General features: G+C 43.0%; 1 long non-coding RNA gene across 1 annotated transcript; it reads right to left on the minus strand.

The window, feature by feature from the left end:
- Positions 1-4,350: 4,350 nt before the first annotated feature.
- On the minus strand, positions 4,351-18,376 carry LOC125709863 (uncharacterized). The gene is made up of 4 exons (XR_007382849.1): positions 17,115-18,376; positions 16,307-16,387; positions 16,116-16,176; positions 4,351-8,375 (listed from the first exon to the last, which is right to left on the minus strand). It is a non-coding gene; the product is annotated as an uncharacterized LOC125709863 (long non-coding RNA).
- Between the last annotated feature and the right edge of the window lie 3,421 nt (positions 18,377-21,797).

A 21,797-nucleotide genomic window follows, 5' to 3' on the forward strand; every position in this document is an offset into this window, starting at 1 on the left:
TTTGACAAGGAAATTAATCTTCCCTCTTGTTTCCAGACAGGAACTGCAATGTGATCCTTTCTGCATCTTGCAGGGAGTTTAATGGCCTCACTTCAGCCTGTGAATGTTCCTGAATGATCTTTTGCTTTCTCTGCGTGTTAGCTGATCAGACTGGCTTAAAGCCGCCTGTCTGACAAGCCCATAAGCAGTATAAAGGGCTAATTTACAACTTTACTTTTCATTGCCTTAGAAAGTACCACGGCAATGAGTTCTGCTGAAAATCACCTATTAGTGTGTGAAGGATGAGGTGGGATCTCTGGATTCCCAGAATCCGGGATGACTCTTCCACACCAAAGTGTGCACTTTAGTGGTTTTGCTGGTGCAAACATCACTGTTTGGGCCGGATCAGGACGTGGCACGAATGCGGTCGCACCTTCTCGAAAATCTGCTGTGGCACCAGCTTTTTGGAAGCTTCATTGCGTTGCTCCTTCATGAATTCAGAATGCCTTTCAGCACTCGTACACCTCGAGTCAAACATGATTTGCTCCACGTTGTACATTGAGTTGGACTGTTGCCCTATATTTGAGTAACCCTTTTTATCCCAACATTGAATATTAAGTAGACGTCTCTTCATGTTACCATTTGATATTCTCTGCTAAATAAAACCGAATAAGAGTTTGCAGAAACCACACTTCTGAAGGCTCTTCTCATGTGTGTCCTGAAGGAAGCCTCAGATATTCCCTCTTACAGCCTCAGGCGCATGCAGACAAGCTTCTGCTGTGTTCCACGGTCGCAGACACGATGACACCCTCTCTTCAGGAGACGGGTTGCCTGCAGGAGCACCAGCTAGCGCTGTCATCTGTTGCCCCCTTTATTTACACTGAATAATTAATAATTCTTCACGTGACAAACATAATTATCCGTGCACCGTAAACATAAACGGGATTTGCCGACATGGCGGTGGGAAGGTTTCGGAGACTCACTGCCCTGCCTCACAGACCTGATGAGCCTTGTTTGGGGCCCGATGAAACCCAGTGTACCAGCATAGAAACGGCACACACTCCTGGGGTGAAAGTCAGGGTTCCGGGGCTCACATTGGCAAACCCTTTAGGGGCGGGGCTAAAGGAGGCTGGGGTGGGCAGTGCCGCCCCAACATCAAGCTTGGCCACCTGTGTATTCTTATTGTTACATGTCAATAAGTGTCGTTTTTTTTTCATTAGTATGTACGCAATTGCCACCCCAGGAAAATGACGTGTAAAAGACCTGGTTACGCCCCTGAATCACATTAGCATTGCCTTCCATCAAGTGGAGCATTTATTGCAGCACGGTCGAGCCTCCTGAACAGGATTTTTATATTCCCTCCTCCACCACCCCTCTCTGCGGAGAACTGCTTTATTTATATTTATTAATTTATTTTTATTTATTTCCTCAAGAGAAGGAGAGTGAGAGAGAGAGGGAAAAAAAGGAGAAGACGGGGGATAGAGAGAGAGGGAGAAAAAAAAAAAACTAATCAGAGTTATTGATTGATTGGACGAGAGATGGATGAGAGGGATTTGTCTGACATAAGCCACTAGGGCTCTGTTTGGAGACCAGTCACTGATCATTGAGCTGGTCAACCAAGAAATGACTAAATTTGTTTAATTTTCCCATTATCGACTTTGCCTTTTCCTGTTCCTATTAGCTATCTTATCTAATTAAATGTCTTGTGACATTTATTAGCTGAATCAATTATATCAGCTTTGCTAATGTGTTTTTTTTAATATTTATTCATGCTGAAATATTAAAATACAACTACATTTTATCTGTTATTCTGTTAAAAATACAGCATCGTGTGTAAAACTAGTTCAGCTGATTGTATTTGCTTATTGTGGCACCAAAGAAAAGCCGGCCTTTTTATGGGAAATAAAGTTGACCATCCGCATCATCACAAACACTCCAATGAAATGCTGAAGGTCGACTGAGAGAAGCTGCCTTCACTGGGAGAGTGAGACTTTCCTCAGATAAATATCTGTGATCCACAGTAACCAAGGAAGCCATGAACGCGTCGGCCACGATTACAGGAGGAGCTGTGCAATGTGGGCGCTTGTCACGATCGTCAATCAAATGAGCGATGCTTTAAGAGGACAAGTGAAGTCCACATCACAGATTCTGCTGCTTGCGGCTGGCGCACCTCTTACTTCTGTTTGAGAAGATCCATTGCTAATTCAGAACCTTGAACAATTTCAGTCGTTACAGCTTCAGAATCTCAGTATGTTGGAAATTACATTTCAGCGACCTTGGTAACCTCTAATGCTGAATGCTTAAGTACTTGAATACTTGATTTACTCTCAGGTGTATCAGTTAAAGAAATGAGCAGAAGGCTTTACCAGTGAAAAGCAGCTTTCTTGACTGAATCCCACTCTAAATATGAGCATAATCTACATGTTTAATCTATCAATGATTTCTTCCCAAAGCCAATTACATTTCAAGGTCTGTGGATGAGCTGCACTGCATTCTACAGCTCATGGACTGACCTCCCAGCTGCCATTTCAGCTACCGAAACTGGCTGCGTTCTTGGAAACTACTGAGTGGCGTCATTTTAGGAAGGCCGAATGGAGCGTGAGCTGTGTCCTGAAATGCCTGTCAAGGCACTGAATCTCATTTATGCAAAGGTGGAGGTTTGGCACTCCGCTTTCCAGGGTTCGTGCCACGCTGGGATCCGTCCGAAGCTTTAGAGTCAGCCCTCAGCGTTTAGATCAAATGCCGCACATCTCATCAGTAGGCAAGGCAAAGTGTGTCAGAGTAAACAGGAACTCGAAGGGGCCGTGGGCTACAGAGACTGTAAATGCTGTGAGATATTGGTTTGCAGCAGTGTAAATTTACACAAGTACATGGAGACTCAATAAATCCCGCAATGCTTCATGAGCCCTTTCAGATGCCATGAAGACAGTGGTAGCGAGAGATCCACGGCTTTGGGAGAGATGAAGGTCTTCGTAGGCCAGCACTCACAGAAGTGTATCAGTGCTCGTCAGCAGAGGCGACAGGGGAGACCTTTGTAGCGTCTTCAACATTCATGCGCATCTCCATTAGTCACAATAGACAGCTTGAGCATGCGGACGTTCCTATGATAGCTGTAGTAGTGGCTCTGCAGCCCTGCAGCACATTGTGTGAAGAATGATGGTAGCTTGAGGCTCTACTGACCTCCGTATACATGTGTGTCTTCGTCTCTCATGGAGAGCACGTGGGGATGTGTGAACACTGCCCACTTTCCCAACCATCATGAATAAAGCACCTCTTCTATTTACAATAGAATCTGCTTATAATGATCAGATCTGTCTGGGTGAAACTGATCACTGTAAGCAAATGATCTTTTTTTTTCAATTTGTTTTTCATTTTTCTTCCTTTTTCAGGCAGATTACCATCTAATTCACATGTGTATAGTTATTACACAAATATAAGGTAATAAAACGGACAGCATCACTATTCACTTGATTTTATCGATTTAAAAATACAGTACAGCTAATTAAAATGCTTTTCAAATCACAGTATTGTACAAATTAAATTACCGAACTGTGTATAATTCAAACTACTTATTGTAGTTTCACTACTATATCTCATTGACTTGTTTTTGACAGTTTTTCATATGCTTTGATGAGTCTATATTTGTCTTTGAGAGAAAATGACTTTTCTGTGCACACAGAATTAGCCTCAGGTAGCTAGCCAGGAGCAGACGGATTCCTGCAAGGCAATGTAGGACAATCAAAGAAAAGTAAAAGAAAAAATTGCAGTTTTAATTATTTCCGTATGTTCTCACGTTTAAAAATACCCAAAATGAACACTGTAAGCGGACGATTTGATTACCATAAGCAAATTATTTAAACAGTATTTGTACAAGATGTCACGTTGCAGGTGAGGATGAAAGCGGAGGCAGGCGTGAGGAAAATCAAAAGGGGCTTTACCAAATGAAACAACAAACAGGGCAGGGAGGATCATGGGCCTGGGACATGCTGGGAAGCACATTCAGGCAGCAACATCAATGACTGGACTGGGGAGCTTGAGACAGGGAGGCACTATATTCATCACTGACAAGGGAACAGACGTGAGGCACCTGTGGTGATCCACACTGGGGCTGTAACGAGAGGAAACATTAAACAAGCAACTGCTGTGGCTCATTAGAGCCACACAAGGGAGCGAACAAGAGGGGAAAGGATGCGGGGCGTGACACACGAATGATTCTTGAGTCCAAATGAGTCCAAAGTTTTTTGATCCAATGTAAGGGGTTGATCGCTATAATCGCAGTATACGTAGTTTCCACTATTGTCTTTGTTCTCTGATTGAAATAAAAAGTGTACGGATAAAATAGACATTGCAGAAGATGAATAAAGGAAAGGCAGCCAGCTGAGCAGAGCACAAAATCATCTGGTTTCAAAGTTATGGAAACTTCCCTGAGGTTATCTGGAAACTTCCCTGAGACTATCTGGAAACTCCCTTCAAAATAGGTATGTAACTTCATAGCTGTTAGAGAATGGTGCCCACTTAGCTCACGCTGCTGTATTCACTCTCTGGCAGGCCTCTTCACCTTAGGCCTGTGTGCATCTCCACTTGGCTATAGAAAGAGGAGTGCGAGGGCAGCTTCCTGCGTAATCTTCTGGCTGCTTTCCTCAGTTGCCAGTCGTATTATCCTTGTTTCTGTCTGAGTCTCCGTGCATCAGCTGTCTTCGTGTCTTTTAATTACTGCCTGTTCATCTGCTGACCTTGTGTGACGACGGTTCCTCTTTCTCTCCGTCTGCTTCGCTCTTTTGTGATCTGCGTCTTCACGGCCCTTGTCGCTGGCTGAGTTTTACCTGGAAATGCGTATGGTAAACAAGGTCCAACAGCAGGAGTTCTTACACTGCAGACTCCCTGTTCATATCAGGACCGAAACACAAAGTCATCCCAACCGTGCAATTAACACTCTGCCTCGCCACTGGGTCGGGAAATTTGTGCCTCTGATGAAATTTGGATCTCAGGGGAAAATAATTGAGCAACCTTGCCCTAAAGGTGCTCTGTATGGATCAACTTTTCATTACACCATTCATTCATTAAGGTTATGTGTGATTGTTATGTTTTCCACTTCCAATGGAAGAATGATACTATGATACCTTTTCATAATAGTAACCAGGGCTTACTGTCAGAAAAGGGTGGCGATGTTCTCCCTAGGCAGGCCTCATCTCAGTGTGGCATTAAGTTATGTTGCGTATTCAGTCTCATTGCTTAACTTAACGAGTAATGGTTCCCCACCCTTTTTTATCCGATGACCCCCTGTGTCCAGAAAAACATTGGGGTCCCCCCTACACATATTGTTTCTCTTGTATGCGTTCTGCAATGTTGACAAAAATTGCCAATTTAATTTGGCTGCGATGGATTGGTGCCCCATCCTGTATTGTTCCCTGCTTCGCGCCCATAGGCTCTGGACCCCCTCCGACCCTAAATAGGATAAGCGGTTACAGAAGATGGATGGATGGATAATTTAATTTGGTTACACTGCCAAACAGTATAATTCTTTGTTCTTCTGAACATGACAAACAAGGTTTCACACCATTATATCCACTGAGGCTTTTTTCTCCCTCCTCGGTTTGTGGCATTGCTCTCAAAAAGGAAGGTGAGTGTTATGAATAAAAAAACTAAATCCATAACCCTTTTGGAAAATAGCTGCAAAATCTGAAACTTGACAACCATTAAACATGTTTGAAAACTAAAAACACCCTCATTTTAAGGTATTAGCCTTCAACTAAATAAATCAAATATTGCAAATGACAATATTTTTGGCATTTTTAAACAAAATGAACCGAGTGACAATGATTCCTCGCCTTTCCCCTCCGTCAGCTTCCTCATGGGAAGCCGCCAGCTGAATCTAGCTGTGAATTCTGGGATTCCGTGCAACATCATGCTCTTTACAACCAGGAAGGAATGCTATTGGTTTCTACTAAAAATCATTAATAAGGCCTTAATTTCACACAGTTAAAGTATCTCAACATAAACGGTATGTGTGATCCTATATCTCATTTTGAAAAAATATCGATATGCAGTAAAAATTCAATTTAGGCTACTGGCCACCCCTAGCTTTAGCAATGTCGTCGTTTCTCTGCACTTTTCACGTGAATCTCGCGTGGCCTCTCTTGGTCCTTACTGAAGCCCCTAGTGAGATGTGCCCCCCTCCCCCCAGTTAAGAACCACTGCTCCGGAGGACTTCTTCTGTGTAAAAATCCTAATTTTTCTCTCTTAATCATTCCTTGTCCTTCAGCATTACTGTTTTTCTTTCATTTCGATTAAACGTGTACATTTATTCTTAGCATCATAAATCATTATGGACTGTCAGGTTCATAATTAATTCAGGGTGAGATGAAGCCGCCCGGTGCAGACTAGTCCCTACAGCAGGGGTGAAGTTTTCAGCTCTCTAGGTGACCTGCATCTAGCAGACAAACAAACAAATTCATTTGCAATGGCATGTACACTAATTGCAAGTCGAAGATGGTCACATATTATACAAACACAATGAGAGAACTCATTTAGTTGTTTGTGTCTGGGTAATACTAAGCTATTTGCAAGAATAACATTATTCTTTGATGATTATCTCTAAAGAAATACAATGTAATATTTAGCATTTTTAATTGTGCTTTTGGCTGGGAACTGATCATTCAGTCTCTGTCCTCTCTGTGGGTGCACAACCCAGATGGCTGCACTGTATGTCCAACGATTGGTGCTCCCTGTTTAGCCACTGGGCTTTGATGGCCTACAGCTGGGGCTGTAGGACCTGGGCCGAGGCTGTGAGAAGCTTCGGTAGACCTCCAGATGAGCTCTTGCTTAATTTTTTTTAACCGCTAGCATCTGAAGTATCATTTGATTATATAATTCAGCTGTTTTCATTTTAAGCATATTGAGCAGTGAGTGTAGTTTCGTTGGCATGCTTTCCAGCAGGCCGTCTTTCCGAATATCGGCTGCAGGTGTGATTCGAAAAAGCACAGTTCAGACGAGTGACTGTAATTAGGCCAAGGTTGGCAAAAAGATTACAGTCTTTCAGGGAGATATCAACAATGTACATGGAAATGGGCACTGAAGTCATAAGAATAAATGTTAAAAAATACCAGACGGGCATTGTGCCTGACAGCTGGGCTTGTGATGCCAGTGTTGCGTAATGACTGGAAATAAGACACAGAAGAACTGGAGGTGAGAAGGTTCTTTGTTGAGGAGTTTGCCATCTTCGATAATATATTAATGCCATGTGTCTTAAAAAACACATCAGTTTGCCAAGGGAGCCCAAGAAACAGAGATACAAGAGTGTCTAAGAACATCTGTGACTCCACTAAATCGCAAATTAGCCCTTTACCCAAGAACATGGTATAATATGGTTAAAACCGCACAAATAAATAAAACTCCGCCAATTTGTTTCAACTGAGAATGCCTGATTTTAAAGTTGTCTGTTAGCCTCTGGAGGGAGAGAGCATAATTTAGCCACAGGCTCTGGTCATAGAATAACAAAATAATATATATTTTCTTCCTTCTCGAAAACACCTAATTAAAAATAATAATAAAAAAAACATCAGCTAGCTTTTTTTATTGCAGGAAAGCCTCAGTACAAGTCTCCACATTCCTGCATTACCAGCTTTTACACATGTAGGGAGGACAGGACAGGACAGGACAGGACAGCATAGCATAGCATAGCATAGCATAGCATAGCATAGAACCTTTATAATCCCCTAAAGGGGAAATTCCATACCCCCCTCTCTTAGAGAAACACTTTGTCTGCAGGTAACAGGATCACACTCTTATTCCTATTTATTTCTGCATTCTTCAGTAACAAAGATACACATCGTTGATTGGAATGTCCAGTATAAATTTCATAGTAAAACATACCTGAACAGCTTTGATAATGCTGACCACGAATCCCGTTTTAACAGAAAAAGACTGACGAGGCCAGTCAGCTATCCTGACAATGCCATTTATTAAAACACCCGCTCCCCCAAATGCCTAAATGTCCGATTTTATGCATTTTTTTTTATTTCAATTGACAGTTTTTGTTACAATAGGAAAGGGAAATATAAGTGTTTCAGACTCACCTACTATACACAAGAGTTTTGCCTGATTAATAATCAGGCATTAAATCATAGGTCACATTTGTCTGTCTTTCACTATCGCTTATGTAAGAGCTCTCATGCCTGTGAGACCGTCTGCAGATGTTTGGTATTGTGCAGTAACCATTTGTTCTCTCATATCTCAAGTCTTATCTGTTAGAATTTGTCAGTTTCCGCTGCTATGGTAGGAACCCGGCGGTGTGATTTGTGGAGCCTGTGTTGTTGGCAATTTCACAGTTCCAGTCAGCTTCTGACCATCATCACCTCGAACTCCAGCAGATCTGGGGGGATTCTGCACAGAGGACTCTGGAGTGGAACAGGGATGTCCGTTACTTTTCACATAAGCATCATGATATTCATATTTCAGGAAACGCATGACCCTCCGCCGAAAAAGGTGATAACTGGTCCTCAGGTGGCATACAGCGATGAACACAAAGATGAATTCTTTTTGGGCAGAATTTCCCTCTTAGCTGAAATAATAAATCAGAATGACTTCTGCATGGATATAAGCCAGGCACCCAACAAAAGGGGTCTTTGTTACAATTCTGCTTTGAGTGTAAAATTAACACGGGTCATCTTGCACGCGACTCCACAGCCACCATAGGTCAGTGGGTTTGTTCGTAAAATACACCATGCGACATCTGCATACAGATATTTGTCTTTTTTCATGCTAATTTTTTTTTCTACTTACCTTTATGTAAGATATGACAGGCTGGATACATAGGAGAACATACACAATGGACACAATGAGGTACAATGAAATTCAGCTTGATGATCCTAAAGTAAGTTTGGCATAAACAAGCTTTGCCAGCTAAGGGTCACTCTCAACCATGCACTCGGACTTCTACAGCTGTTGTGTTTCAATTGTTTTATTAGCATAAGGTCCTTTAGCACCCTCACTCCACCCCAGCTGCCGTAACCTTCCTAACTCTTTCTGTTGTCCAGACATATCCTCCCATTAAGCACTGCCAATTATTTTTCACTTCAGACCATGTTTATCTCCTTTCCGCATCAATTTGCAGTCTGGAGTGTGGTGTCCTGGATTTGATGCAATTTGCTTTCACGCTAATTCTGTTGCTTCTGCTGTACATTGGATCTGGGCTGCCTTCATGGTGGGGATGACACTGTTTGTTTGGCCCACCCTGGAGCATCTTGTGATTTTGCTTAGCAACTGCAGCAAGCATGTGGCTCTAAGAAGCGGGAAACCCATCAGTGAAATTTATGTCACTCCATGTGGGGTGCAAGGATACTGCATTGTACAGGCATCTGTGCCCTTACCAGTCTCAGATTTGACTCATTTCCCATGGAGGAATGGGCGGTTTGTGAGCTGGGCAATAAGCCAAACATTTGGTTAAATGCTAGCAAAAAGGCATGCATAAATTTAATTCGGTGTGCTAAGAAGCTCAAAACGTGCTCAAGTGTGAATGTAGGATTTTCCTCAGCAGAGACGGCAAACAGCTCAACGTGATATGAGGGGATGGAGGTAGGAACACAACATGGAAGTCAGAAGGCAGATGGAACCAGAGGGAGACCAGCTAGGCCAATGTTTCTCCACACGGTCCTCAGGGACTCCCAGGCAGTCCACGTTTTTGCTCTCTCCCAGCTCTCTACCAAGGAACGAAGATTTTTACATAACCCATGGTGTTGAGTGCAGGTTAAAAGGGGCTTGTCACCTGACTTCTCCCCTCCCCAGAAAGTCCATGGCCTACCTCTGTCTTAGAGTAACATTTTCAGGTCTTAAGAAACGACTGGTGCATTTGTCAGGCAAACCACGAAATAAGGGTGTGGCAGCTCTCTTTCTGTGATGAATTTCCTTCAACCTCTTCATCCGCCATGCTAATTTACAGTTACTGCTCTGGTGATATTAAACGATGAACTCCTGTAAAAGTGAATGTCACTTTTAATGATGAAGTGAAGGTTGGTAGATGATTGCATTAGGCAGAACTCACAGACCCAGAACCAAGAGGAGGACAGAAGTACTCGATTAGAAAAGGAGGAAAATGCACGACGGAGATGGATTCCAGTCATCGCCGACAGGACAGAGGGAAAAATTCAAAATGAAAAGACATCAAACTTGCAGCGATTAGAAGGCCTCTGACATGTCAAACTGCTGACACCATGGTAAACAATGACGGAGTTCGGGAGGAGGCAACGGGAGCGGCGAAAACACCTGGGTGTTTGCATCTTGAGCTACATGTGGCATAAGACTGACTAGGAACTGAAAGAAATACTAGCTGCTTTCAGATAGAACGTGGAGGATGAAGAGATTAAACAGTGTCAGAACGTGGGAGCATCTTTGAGATGGGGGGGGGGGGGACGCTTGTGAACGTGGATGCATCTGCATGACTGCGGAGATGGATCCTGCAAAGATCAAGCGAACGATCCAGGAGCAAGGATACAAAATGTCTCTGCATTTCAAAATGTCTCCTTCAAGGACCGCGGAGGTGAGGAGGGAGCAGGGAGCTGGTGGCTCAATTTCACATTCCTTTTATTCTATATAAAAAAAGCAGTACTCCAGAGTTCCTATGAGGCTTCTATGGTAGAGCAAGCAGAGGAGTTTCTGTGCGCTCTCTCTTCACCTGAGTAGGAGGGGATTCGCCAGCTGACGCCAGCTGTTTGTGCCCATGATTCGCCATCAGTCTTAGAAAATGACAAAACCTGCATGACTGCTGGTGATTGAGATGTAAACATGGTTAACGATGTGCTGAAAAAAGGGGAAGAGAGTCATGGGGGGCAGGGGAGACATTCTGGACCCCTGACAAAATTCAATTTATTTTTAAGTTATTTATATATATTTCCTTTCATGACAGTCACCCCAATGTGCTCTACATGGGTGTGTTGTGGTACATTACAACACCATTAAGACAGAATAAGTATCTTACATCCCCCCCCCCCAACCCCTTGCATTACATAATTTTATGTATTGAAGGGCCCCTGTAAAGTGTTGGCCCCCCTGAATCTGACAGGTTATTCATGCCCCTCCAACATCCCCGACTGGGAAGTGAGACATGGTACAGGGCACAGAGACAGAAGAGAGCAGCAGAACCTGAGGTGACACCATGGGCAGTGTTGGGGAAGTTAGTCAAAAGTAATCCAATACAGAGGATGCAGAAAGTACAAATCCAGACCAAGGTTTCATTTCAACCAACCAGCTGAGTGCTCTGTGACTGTGACTTTATATAATCAACTGGTCGGTTAAAATGAAACCATGGTCTGGATTTGTACTTACTGGACCTGAACTTTCCACCTCTGTCTGTAACAGATTACTTTTGTGACTAACTCCAGCCCCCGTCCCCCTACCCCAATACTAACAACAGCTAATTATGGTAAGAAGTTGCCTCTTCAGTGAGAAGTGGTCATACTGCAGACTAAGGTCATGCATAAAGTTGAATTAATGTCATGCATGATGTGGAAGTTACCCTTCATCAAAGTTCACCCCACTAGCCAAGACAGTGACCCGTGCATTTATTGAATTTGACATAATTGACATTTCTTGAAATTATACAATGTGGCCTTAGATCTCACTTCTTGTCACATCACAAAGCCAACTGGTGTTTGGGTTTAGTCACGTGGTAATGGCAGCTAGTAAGAGGCAGTTCCTGTATCCAGCCATTGCCGGCATGCAGAGTACGCTTGCACACGGAGGCTCAATCGATCCGATCTGTTAGATGGAAGATTCATTAAGTACTTGCCTGAGTGACCCACACTGAGTACACTGTACAGTGAGGCTACCGGGAAGGGAATGACTGGGACAGCAACACTGGACGCAGGGAACACAAGCTTTCCTGAGCTATTCATCTGCTATATGTGTGTGTGTGTGTGTGTGTGTGTGTGTGTGTATAGTTGGGTAGGAAAAATGCTGCTACATTTCCAGAGAAAAACTGGAAGACCTGAAAAACATTATGAGTGTAATGCTGAGAAAACACAGACTGAGTCATAGACGTCTATGTTACTGTTTGATAGGAAAAAGTAATTTTGTCTACAGAGTGATACACTGGGCAAAATAGTTCCTACAGGGGACTATGTCTGTATAATGAAGGATAAGAATGGCCACTAAAAACAGAAGCTCCAAACATCACCTTCAAATGGGTCGGCTGACATCCCTTTCTTATTGGTTGCTGTGAAAATAAAGCAGTCCAAATGGGAACCGTTCTCCCAGAATGAAATTGAGAGGCATGGTCCTTCTTTACGACCTGGGAAGGCACCAGGACATACAGTAATAGGGGACCATATCTTCAAAGCAATTACCTACATTTTGAAGGAATTTTCAATTCCGTCATCTATGAGTATCTTGGCTAAAATAGTAGTTATTCATAAGAATGGAAAGGATCCTGAACTTTGTGACCCATAAAGGCCAGTTAATTTATGTTGATATGAAGGCGTTAAGTGGACAGAGAAAATAATGACCAGAATTGCAGATTCAGACCAAACGGCTTCATTATGGGGCAAAAGGCGTTTCTCGGCACCAGCAACCCCGTCAAGACGTCGACCCCAGTGCCCCTGCTTTCCATTATTGCATTAGAACCACCGGCTGTGACCATTAAGAACCGTGTCGGTGTTTTAGGTCACCTCTGGGGAGTTTGGGGTCTCCACGTCCCCCACGCAGTTGATGGTCTAATAAGCACGATTGGTGCTGTACATTCCCTACCTGGAATTACTACCAGCATATATTTGCGACATTATCAGATTATAAGGTTCATTTTACCCGTTCAATGGCAATATAAATGGGAGATATGAAACGCGGCTGTTAGGCTGGACAGCAGGAAGCTAACAGAGCTAAGCAGATCCATGTCAGAGTCCCTGGGGATACTGGGTAAATATAAAGGCAATAATTCATGCAAGCTACTGTACTAACAGAATAAGTAATCAGTCAATGGATGGATGGATGTTTTGTGCTACAGAAATATCAGAGAGCCTATAAGGGATGGTAGTGGCTCAGCAGGTTAAGCCATCCCATCTACCCATGAGCAGAAGGTCACTAATTTGAGCCCCAACCTTGATGGAACAGTCACAAATCCATGGGCCCTTGGCCAAGGCTGTAAACCCCCCCCCCCCCCACCTTCAGGGGTACCATATGTTGGATAACCCAATGCTGTGAATCACCCCCCCCCCCCCTCAACCAAGCTAGGTAGGCAGAGAAAAGAATTCCAATGTGCAAATATCAAAGAAAGGATTTACCATTTTTAAAGGGAATCATTAATTAAGCTCAGAATCTAAACGTTTTTACAAAAGTTAAGTATGACTATATACTGTAGTATATTGTATAAATGTCAAGTCTGCATCAGATGGACCCTGTCCACGCCCACCCGAATCCCTACACCTCCAACAATCAACATCACTGGAATGCTGGACAGCTGCGTCGCATTACAGCTGCGTCGCATTACAGCTGCGTCGCACTGAGCTCAGTACAACGTTTTGATTCTCTGAGCCTTACAGAGCATTTTCCATGGATTTACGATCCCTGTATACAGTATCACTTGTCCTCATGATTATCTGGATTCCCCATTTTGACTTATGTCTTTGGATTCCTCCTTCGGTTTTGGTCGCTTCACCGCTTCCCTTGACCCTGTCCGCTGACGACTACGATTGAAGCCTCCTAATTAAATGTCACTTCACAATAATCAGGCAGTTCCAGAGTCTTCCAACACTGAATTCACTTTGCGTTTGATGCCATCTGGCTGCAGAGACTCAACTTTATGAAGTTTGTAAATTTTCTTGGCCAGACAGGCTAGTAGACAAACCTGTGGTCCAAAATAAATATGAGGCAGTTTCCCAATTTGCATATTCTCTTCATTAGCAAGAAACTCTTAGCTGCCCCTGCTAAAATTGTATTACACCCACCAGGTACTAACACAATTTATGACCCATTTGAGGACAGAATGCTACTTCATTTTTTATATTTCGTACACAAAACCTAATGAGGCATTATGCAGATAATAATAAGGTAACTGAAGACGACAAGCCAACAAAGTTGGTCATTGTCAGCTGTGACCATCAGTGAAATACAGGAGGCAGATGTTAGTTGCAAAAGTACCATGTGTATTGCTATACACTGTGCTACTTACACCTGGATCTTCATCAGAAGCTCAACATAGCTGCACTTGCGCCTAGTCAGCTCCCCAATAGCTGCATGTTTGAGACATGCTCATTGCCTTACTTGTGTGTCATTTCGGGAAAAAAATGTCCGCTAAGAAAATAGATGTAAACGTAAATATGTGAAAGGCAGCGATTCAGGGGGCATGACTGCTGTAACTGACTTTCCCTTTACAGGAACAGGTTCAAGGTTCAACGACTATGTAAAAAGCCATGAAATCATGATTACGTATTAGGAAACAACGATTATCGCTGGATTTGTCTAGCAGAAGGGTGATCCATTGGGATTGTCCTTCACCAGGATACAGTCAACAAAACACCACTCAGGGCTGTGGAAAGGAGGGCTGCCCGCGTGAAAAAGGCTCAGCACCTGCCTCTCTGGGGAAACCCATCACCGGGGACGCCCATCACCGGGGACGCCCATCACCGGGGAAGCCCATCACTGCAGAAGCCCGACCACGAGGTGGTGTTTTGAAGATGAATCAACCAGGCCCTTGACATCACAGCTCTTGCTTGAGGCCAGCCAAGGCGACGGCGTTCCCCCCCCCCCCCGGTGCAGAATTAATTCCTTACAACTTCTCCGTTTCAAGTCTTCATATCTGCATAACTAGTCTCCAGGGCAGTGCCATGCTCTTTGATTCGCGGCTGTTTGGTCCCTACAACTGCAGCCCGATAATGATGAAGGTAAATTATCTGTCCTCTGGATCTGTAGATCTTTGTTCATATATGACTTTGTCAAATGTCATTGTTTAATCAAATTTGGGCTTTTCTACCCCCTAAATATAAAAAAGGTGCCTAAAATAGTAGGGGTCTAAAGGTTTTTTTGGTACTTAGCCAGGCAAATGAAGGAGGTGCTTTTTATTCCAAAAATTTTTCATGCTGTTCTGAGGATTACAAGCCTACGCCCTTCTCTCTCTCTCATTTACAAGGTCTCCATTGTATGGCTTTCATCATCCCCGGGACCCACAAAATATTTCATAAACCGGCAGCTGGTGCAGGTAAACAACAAATATTTGTCAATTCTGCATCTGGTGACGCTGTGCACCTCTTCATCTCTCCATGCTGGGCTTTAATAAAGCACATGTTTATCCACGGGTTATGCCACCCTCCCCAGAGTTGGAAGGAGTAGTTTATTATTATTTTTTTAATATGCATGTGAGTGAGCTGAGAGCGGCAAGACGTTCAAGTGAAAGTGAAAAGCGTGTTATGACACAGAGGGTGTTATGACGGCGAGATCCGGGGGCGGCTTGCGATTGTGGCGGCTGCGGGAGATACGCAGGGCAGAAACGCCCGCGTTAAGCTGAACATCCTCCCGTTTGTGGGTTTTCCGTAGCGAAAGATCCTTCTTGAGGATAAGTTTATCACCCGCGATTATATTGCCAATAATATGGCAGCAGCCCTGAATTTATTGTGATGGAAAGTGCTGATCTCAGTTTCCAGTAAAAATGCCGGTGATTCCAATGGAAGCACATAAACATTCCCCAAGGACGGCTGCATTCCCCTTTCTCAGATTCCCTGTTTGAAGTAAATGCGTTATTTACGATAGTCATTAGGAAATGACATTAAAAGGTCACTGGCACATGTGCAGCAGATACATCAGCTAAACTGAAAAGCAAACAAATATTAATTAAACGAGAAAATCATTTATTCAGACTAAAAAACAGCAATACAAGGCCTTGCTTACCAAAGCCCTAATGTCAAACAGTCATTCTTCACATAGTCATTTAAAAAAAAATGTTTAAATTGTTGCAGTAAAACACTTAGCTGTATAAATAGATAAAAGTATTAAGAAATATTAAAATTTAAAAGTCGCTTAAAGTAATCTCTTCTGCTAAGCAGCTCCTGTGCGAGGCAATGAAGATTGGAAGCATTGTAAAAAGCATTTTTAACGGTAATCATAATCTCACTCCTGCTGGATCAGGCTAAACTTCAAGGCAGGATGTGTCATCGTACCTGTTAGCCTGTTAGTGACATCGCTCGGGAACTAGAAACACGAACAGGGGCCTCTTCCTTCCTGTGAATCATACCCCGGGCGTCGATCAAAAATGGTGCTGCTCTTCTCCCGGTAAATAACACGAATGTTTGCCATGACTGTGAAGCCTAGTTTGTTTTCTTGGATATGGGGTACAGAGAACTCAGCCTACCGTTTGTGACGTTGCTACGGTGAGGTTCGGATGGGCCTCATGCAGCCTTCTGATGTGGCTCTCGTCTGATATTAACCAGATCTGACAATAAAGAAACACTCAGCCTATTTACAGCAATCGCCACGGTGACAGTCATCTGCCAATCCAGGGAGGCAGGATCATGTCACTGTCTGCAGTGAAACTCAGTGTAAGGGGCACTTTAAAATAATTTTACAGATTTCAGTTGTTTGTTAGCAGTGAGTGTTATTTATAGTCTCAGACGGCTATTTTCTGCCTAGAATTTGAAAGAAAAATCTGTAGCAGACTTAAAAATTGGGCAACATTTTACTTAAGGTCATATTTTTAGTAATTTATAAATACATTCATAACAAATAATAATGCATTCATAAAGCGTTCTAAATATGACTATAAATATTAATATTCTCATTATAGATGAGAGCTTGATAAGGCAGTTGTAATGCATAATAAACATAGCTATAATGTGTTATGCCTTTTTATTCATATTTATAGCCATGTTTATATTGTTTTATGAATGCATTATAATGCATTATGAATGTGTTCATAAATTACTACAAACACGGCCTTAAAGAAAGTGTTACCAAATACTGCTGCCTTTTATCAATCCCCAAACCAGCCAAAACGGAGCTGGACCTGTTTCCCAAGCAGAACCAGCGCGCACCGCAGTGTTGACAGACTCCAGCCCAGGATGACCTTCTCTGCAGCTGCTTCCAGAAGTAATTTGCCAAGATATTTATTCAAAAGATTGAATGCACTTAGTATGGTTTTTTAGTAGATTTGTGTTTCCTACCTGCATAACTTCTCTTCTTCAGTACTCATGCTTCCAAACCCATGGGTGTGTTTCAGTGGCCAGTTTGCAAACAAGTAAACATGAGTCAGAGACATTGCTCACATGACTGGTTCAATTACACATCTTCTAGTGGAATGCTAACCGCAGCTCCGAATGCTCCTAATGACTTTGCCTAGGAGATGACATTTTCCTCCACCGTCTCTGCCCTTTTACCCACTCATTACAATATCAAGCAACACTCAGAGTAGTTAATTAGCAGCCATGCTTGCATTGTGTACTTGTGTTTGTGTTCCGTGAAATTTCAAAGATTATATGAGTCAGTCTTTTAAGGCATTTTTTTGCAGAGGTGAAGGGGTTTAGCTCTCTGATTCAGGTCTGAATTTATTTAGGAGTACATTTTAGCATGCTGATTCATTTGGTGCCCAAGACCAGCCCTCTGACTTTATTGATGGTTATATTTGAGTTTTTTGATTCATTTGCGGATGGGCAACATCCCCTATTGGGATGGACAAGCTTGTGAATGTCACTCATTTGTCCCAATGTGAAAAGGGGAAGAGGAGGAATGTGACAACTGAGGAAAGGGGGTTTGTCAAAGTGAGAAAATATGTGGGCTAATATGTGGGAATCAGAGAAGGGAATGGCAGCTAGAGTAATTGTGGGTTAAGGGCCTCGCTCAGGGGCCCAATGGCAAAATCAGTCTGCTGACCCAGGGATTTGAACTGGGGGATTTTGCATCACAGGTATCATCTCCTCCATTCAGAGTTTCAAAGCTTCTACAAATGCCTGGGACAGCAGCACCAAAAAGGAGGAGAAATTTGTACGATTGTGGCTCTAAAAAAACCTGGAGCATATTTTGATTGTTCTGGGTTGGGGGCCTAATATGATATGCTTTCATATTGCAAACTGGCAGCCATCCTGAGGCCTGTTCTGCCTCTAATCCATGGCTGATGACCATAACTGACTAACCTCCTAACTGACTAACTTATGTCCAACATGGATTCCACAGCAGTGTGAAATTTGTTCACATCTTAAAGGCAAAAGCTTGGATACTTATGTAGAAATGATTACCCAATCAGGGGGCACACCTGTTGCTGACGTGCTTCTCGTTCACATTTCAGTAGGGCTGTGTCATTTTAAGGAGACCTCAGGATGTTCTCACACTAGCTGATCCGTACTGTGCCCATTTGACCCAGTGTAAACACAGCGTAGCATAATAATCTGTAGGTACAGATGCTAGTTTGACGATGTTTTCAACACAAAAACTGTTGCCAGGATTGTTAAGTGCAATGTGAGCGCAGACCAGTGGGGGGAGTGGAGAGGCGGGGGCGATTGTGCTCGGGCACAGCAAAAGGCAACCGGAAGGGGGGGGGGGGTGTTCCCCAATGTAGGATTACTCCAATTAACTGGGTTAACTTAAGCTAGAGGCCATCATTGTAAAAGAGGAATGCTCCTTATTGAAACTCATATTGGACAATGATGACTTCTAGCTTAAGTTAACCCAGTTAACAGGAGAAATCCTGCTTTAAACCCAGGAGGGTTTAAGGGGATTGTCCGCTAAATGGAGTTGGCGTACCGCTAAAACATGGTATTTGAGGAATAAGAGATGGAGGGTTACTCTGCCGTGCTAGATAGATCCTGCCAAGCATCACTTATTATTTTTGAGGGTTCTGTGGTCGGTTTATAGTAAACAAATTCCCAGTTAGGGGCAAACAACAAATACAGGAATATCCAGAAAGTCTCAGAAAGCCTTTTCTGCAATATGCACAGATGAAAGCAACTATAAAATATTATCCCAGTAGTTTTTTATGTCGTCTATAATAGTCACTATGGCGTAATTTCACAGTGTATTGGTGTGCATCACAATAGATTCATGTAATACATTCATATTCTCAAAGTGGTTACGTTTAACATTCATTTCGTTTTCACTTATGGACTCATGAAATAATGGCAAAAATGACTGGAATAGATTGGAAAAAATACTATCTGGTCCAAATTTAGCTGAACAGAGTCTGACTGGTGACAGTAGCTTGGTGACAGGTAAACGGCCAACCTGCTCAGGTTAATAATCGGTAAGGCAGGAGGATTCCCCCAAGGAATGGGCACCCAGACTGCGCCTTCAGCCGGGGCCTCATCTCATCCCAGCCTATCTTTAGCTGTGGGCAGCATCCAGACTCCTGTGGTTTACAGCCAGTAATACTCATCATTCATCCTCACTGCGTGCTGTCGCTCCTCGTTTCCCGGATTCTTTTTTCCAGCATGCTGACTGTCCTGTCAAATCCGTTCCCTCCCTGGTTGGCCTCCTCCTTCCGTCTGGTACTACGGAGAAAAGCTCTGAGACTGACACCTTCCGGGAGGACTAAAATACGCAGCACCCCTAAAAATATCTGGTGCCAGATTCAGTGTGAACAGAACCCAGCAATGGAAGAGCCACACATCCCTAAATCTCTGCTTAAATTAAACTTTCATACAAGCAAATATTGGAAGATGGGGCCATAGCAGTCGACGGCTTCGCACGTAGGTATTATAATAAACACCTGCACGCAGGTATATCCCATAAGCACTCAGCAGTGGTCAGGGTCACTTCTCCAGGTCTGTTTGGAGGTTTGCTTATGCTTAACATCTCTATGATGACCTGTGATCTGATTCATCATGATCCCTATTCAGCACTCCATCACTCTATCTCCGCATTTTCATTAACTTCTCTGTCAATTCAGGGTCGTGTAGATGAGGGTGCACACACACACGCACACACACACGCACACACACACACACGCACACACACACACACACACACACGCACACACACACACACACACGCACGCACACACACACACATGCACAGCCAGCAGCTTACCTAAAGTGTGTATTTTTTGTGCTCTGGAAATTGACTCTGGGATGTTTCAGATGCACGAATAAAGTGCAAAATGTAATAGGATTATTGAAATGTTCCCATTACAGACTCTGCAGAAGCACTCAGTCCTTCGAGATGGTTTCTCTGCATATGAATTTACAGCTTGCAGCTAATGATATCCTCTAATTGTTTTTAAATAGGATTTTTTACTCTATTTGTCCTATGTTCAGTTCTTCAATGTTGTGCAATGGTTAGAGGTCTCTGGCAAGCTTTTTGTAAAGGAAATGGAAAAGTTAAATATGCTGTCTATTAGAGGAAAGTTATCTCATGCATATTGAAAGCGGTCTGTGCAATCAGGGGAAGCTTGATAATTGTTCCTGCTGCTGCTACAGTAACAAATATATATTTCTCTCAGGACTGCTCAAGCCTGCTAAACTGCATTGGAGTAGCACTGGAGCACAGGTTCGTGGAATTTATGTTGCGACAACAGCTGGAACATCAAAATGCAAAATTGTAGTAATTTGTGCCTCTTGATTAAAGATTGATTCTGGTCGTTTTGGCACAAACATACTACCCTCATTATTTTGTTATTTCCTGAAGCCAAAAGCTAAGTTACAGAGTCATTTTTAATTAATAGTAGTTTATGTATTTTGGCTGGTAATGTGCACTGGATTTAATTATCATCACAAGATATCTTGGAGTTTTTTGGAAGATTTTTTGGAAAAAATTTGCAGTGCCCGAGAGCTCGTCCTGTCATGTGCCAGATTATCAGTGTAATGGCACTATCTGTGTGGTTTTCTCATTTCAGTATTTCCTGTTGGTCTATCTGCCCTATTTATAATATGATTCTGTCAGCAGTAAAATAATGCTGTATAGGGCCCAATTGGTTTATTGGATTGGTGTGCCAATAAGTTGCATACACTAGTGTTTCATTGGTATAATCAATATAACCAGCAGTGATTCTGTACTGACTCTTTAAGTTTATTAGAAACTTCTGCACTACACAGGTACTGCGTACAGGACAAATACTCATTTATCGAAATAACTTTTCAAAACAATGATTTTCCAGAGGGAGGTGAAGAAAACACATTTTTAAAAATGAAACTGCAAAATATTCCATGTTCAAAGGCCTTGACATTCCTTCTTTAAATTTATAAATAATGTCGTTGGGGTTAGCCATTGTGGTGGAGTGATCGATTTAGAGGGGACTGGAGTGGGATTTTAATGCAGATGGCTGCATCACGGGTTTGAATCAGCCTCACACATGGATGCTGTCCCTTCATGTGGAATCGGGTAGGATCTATGGGTACGAGCATCTTATCAGTGACAAACATTGACACAGTAGGGAACCTGTGATACATTTATCAATGATTAACATCTGAGAACCATCCACAGCACTCAAGCACGAGAATGTAACCGCAGCGCATTTGTGTAGATTCTGGATTTTTGTTTGCTCGCGGCCCCTGTTTGGCACCGGCGGGCTGCGGCTACAGGAGGTGTCATGCTTTCATCTAGGGTGTGTGCGGACGGAGCAGATAGTAGCAGAAAGAGAGATTAAATACCATCATGAACATCTAGCCCAAGACCAAATGACCACTTCAGTGAATCTCCCTTCCCAATGAGGCAGTGAGCTATTTAATGTGAAAAGGCACGCTATAAACACAGTACATCAATACGTAGCATATTACTTCTGACTCTCATTCATCGCTTTAAAAAATATAACCTAATATTTGCTGCCATGGCTTTGCTAGTTAGTAGGGCTAATGAAAGATTGAAAGTCCTCGCAGCTCATTAAGCGGATCCTCTCTCACCATCCCCTGCTCATGAGAAGG

Source organism: Brienomyrus brachyistius, chromosome 16 (assembly GCF_023856365.1).
Source record: "Brienomyrus brachyistius isolate T26 chromosome 16, BBRACH_0.4, whole genome shotgun sequence".
NCBI classification, from domain to species: domain Eukaryota; kingdom Metazoa; phylum Chordata; class Actinopteri; order Osteoglossiformes; family Mormyridae; genus Brienomyrus; species Brienomyrus brachyistius.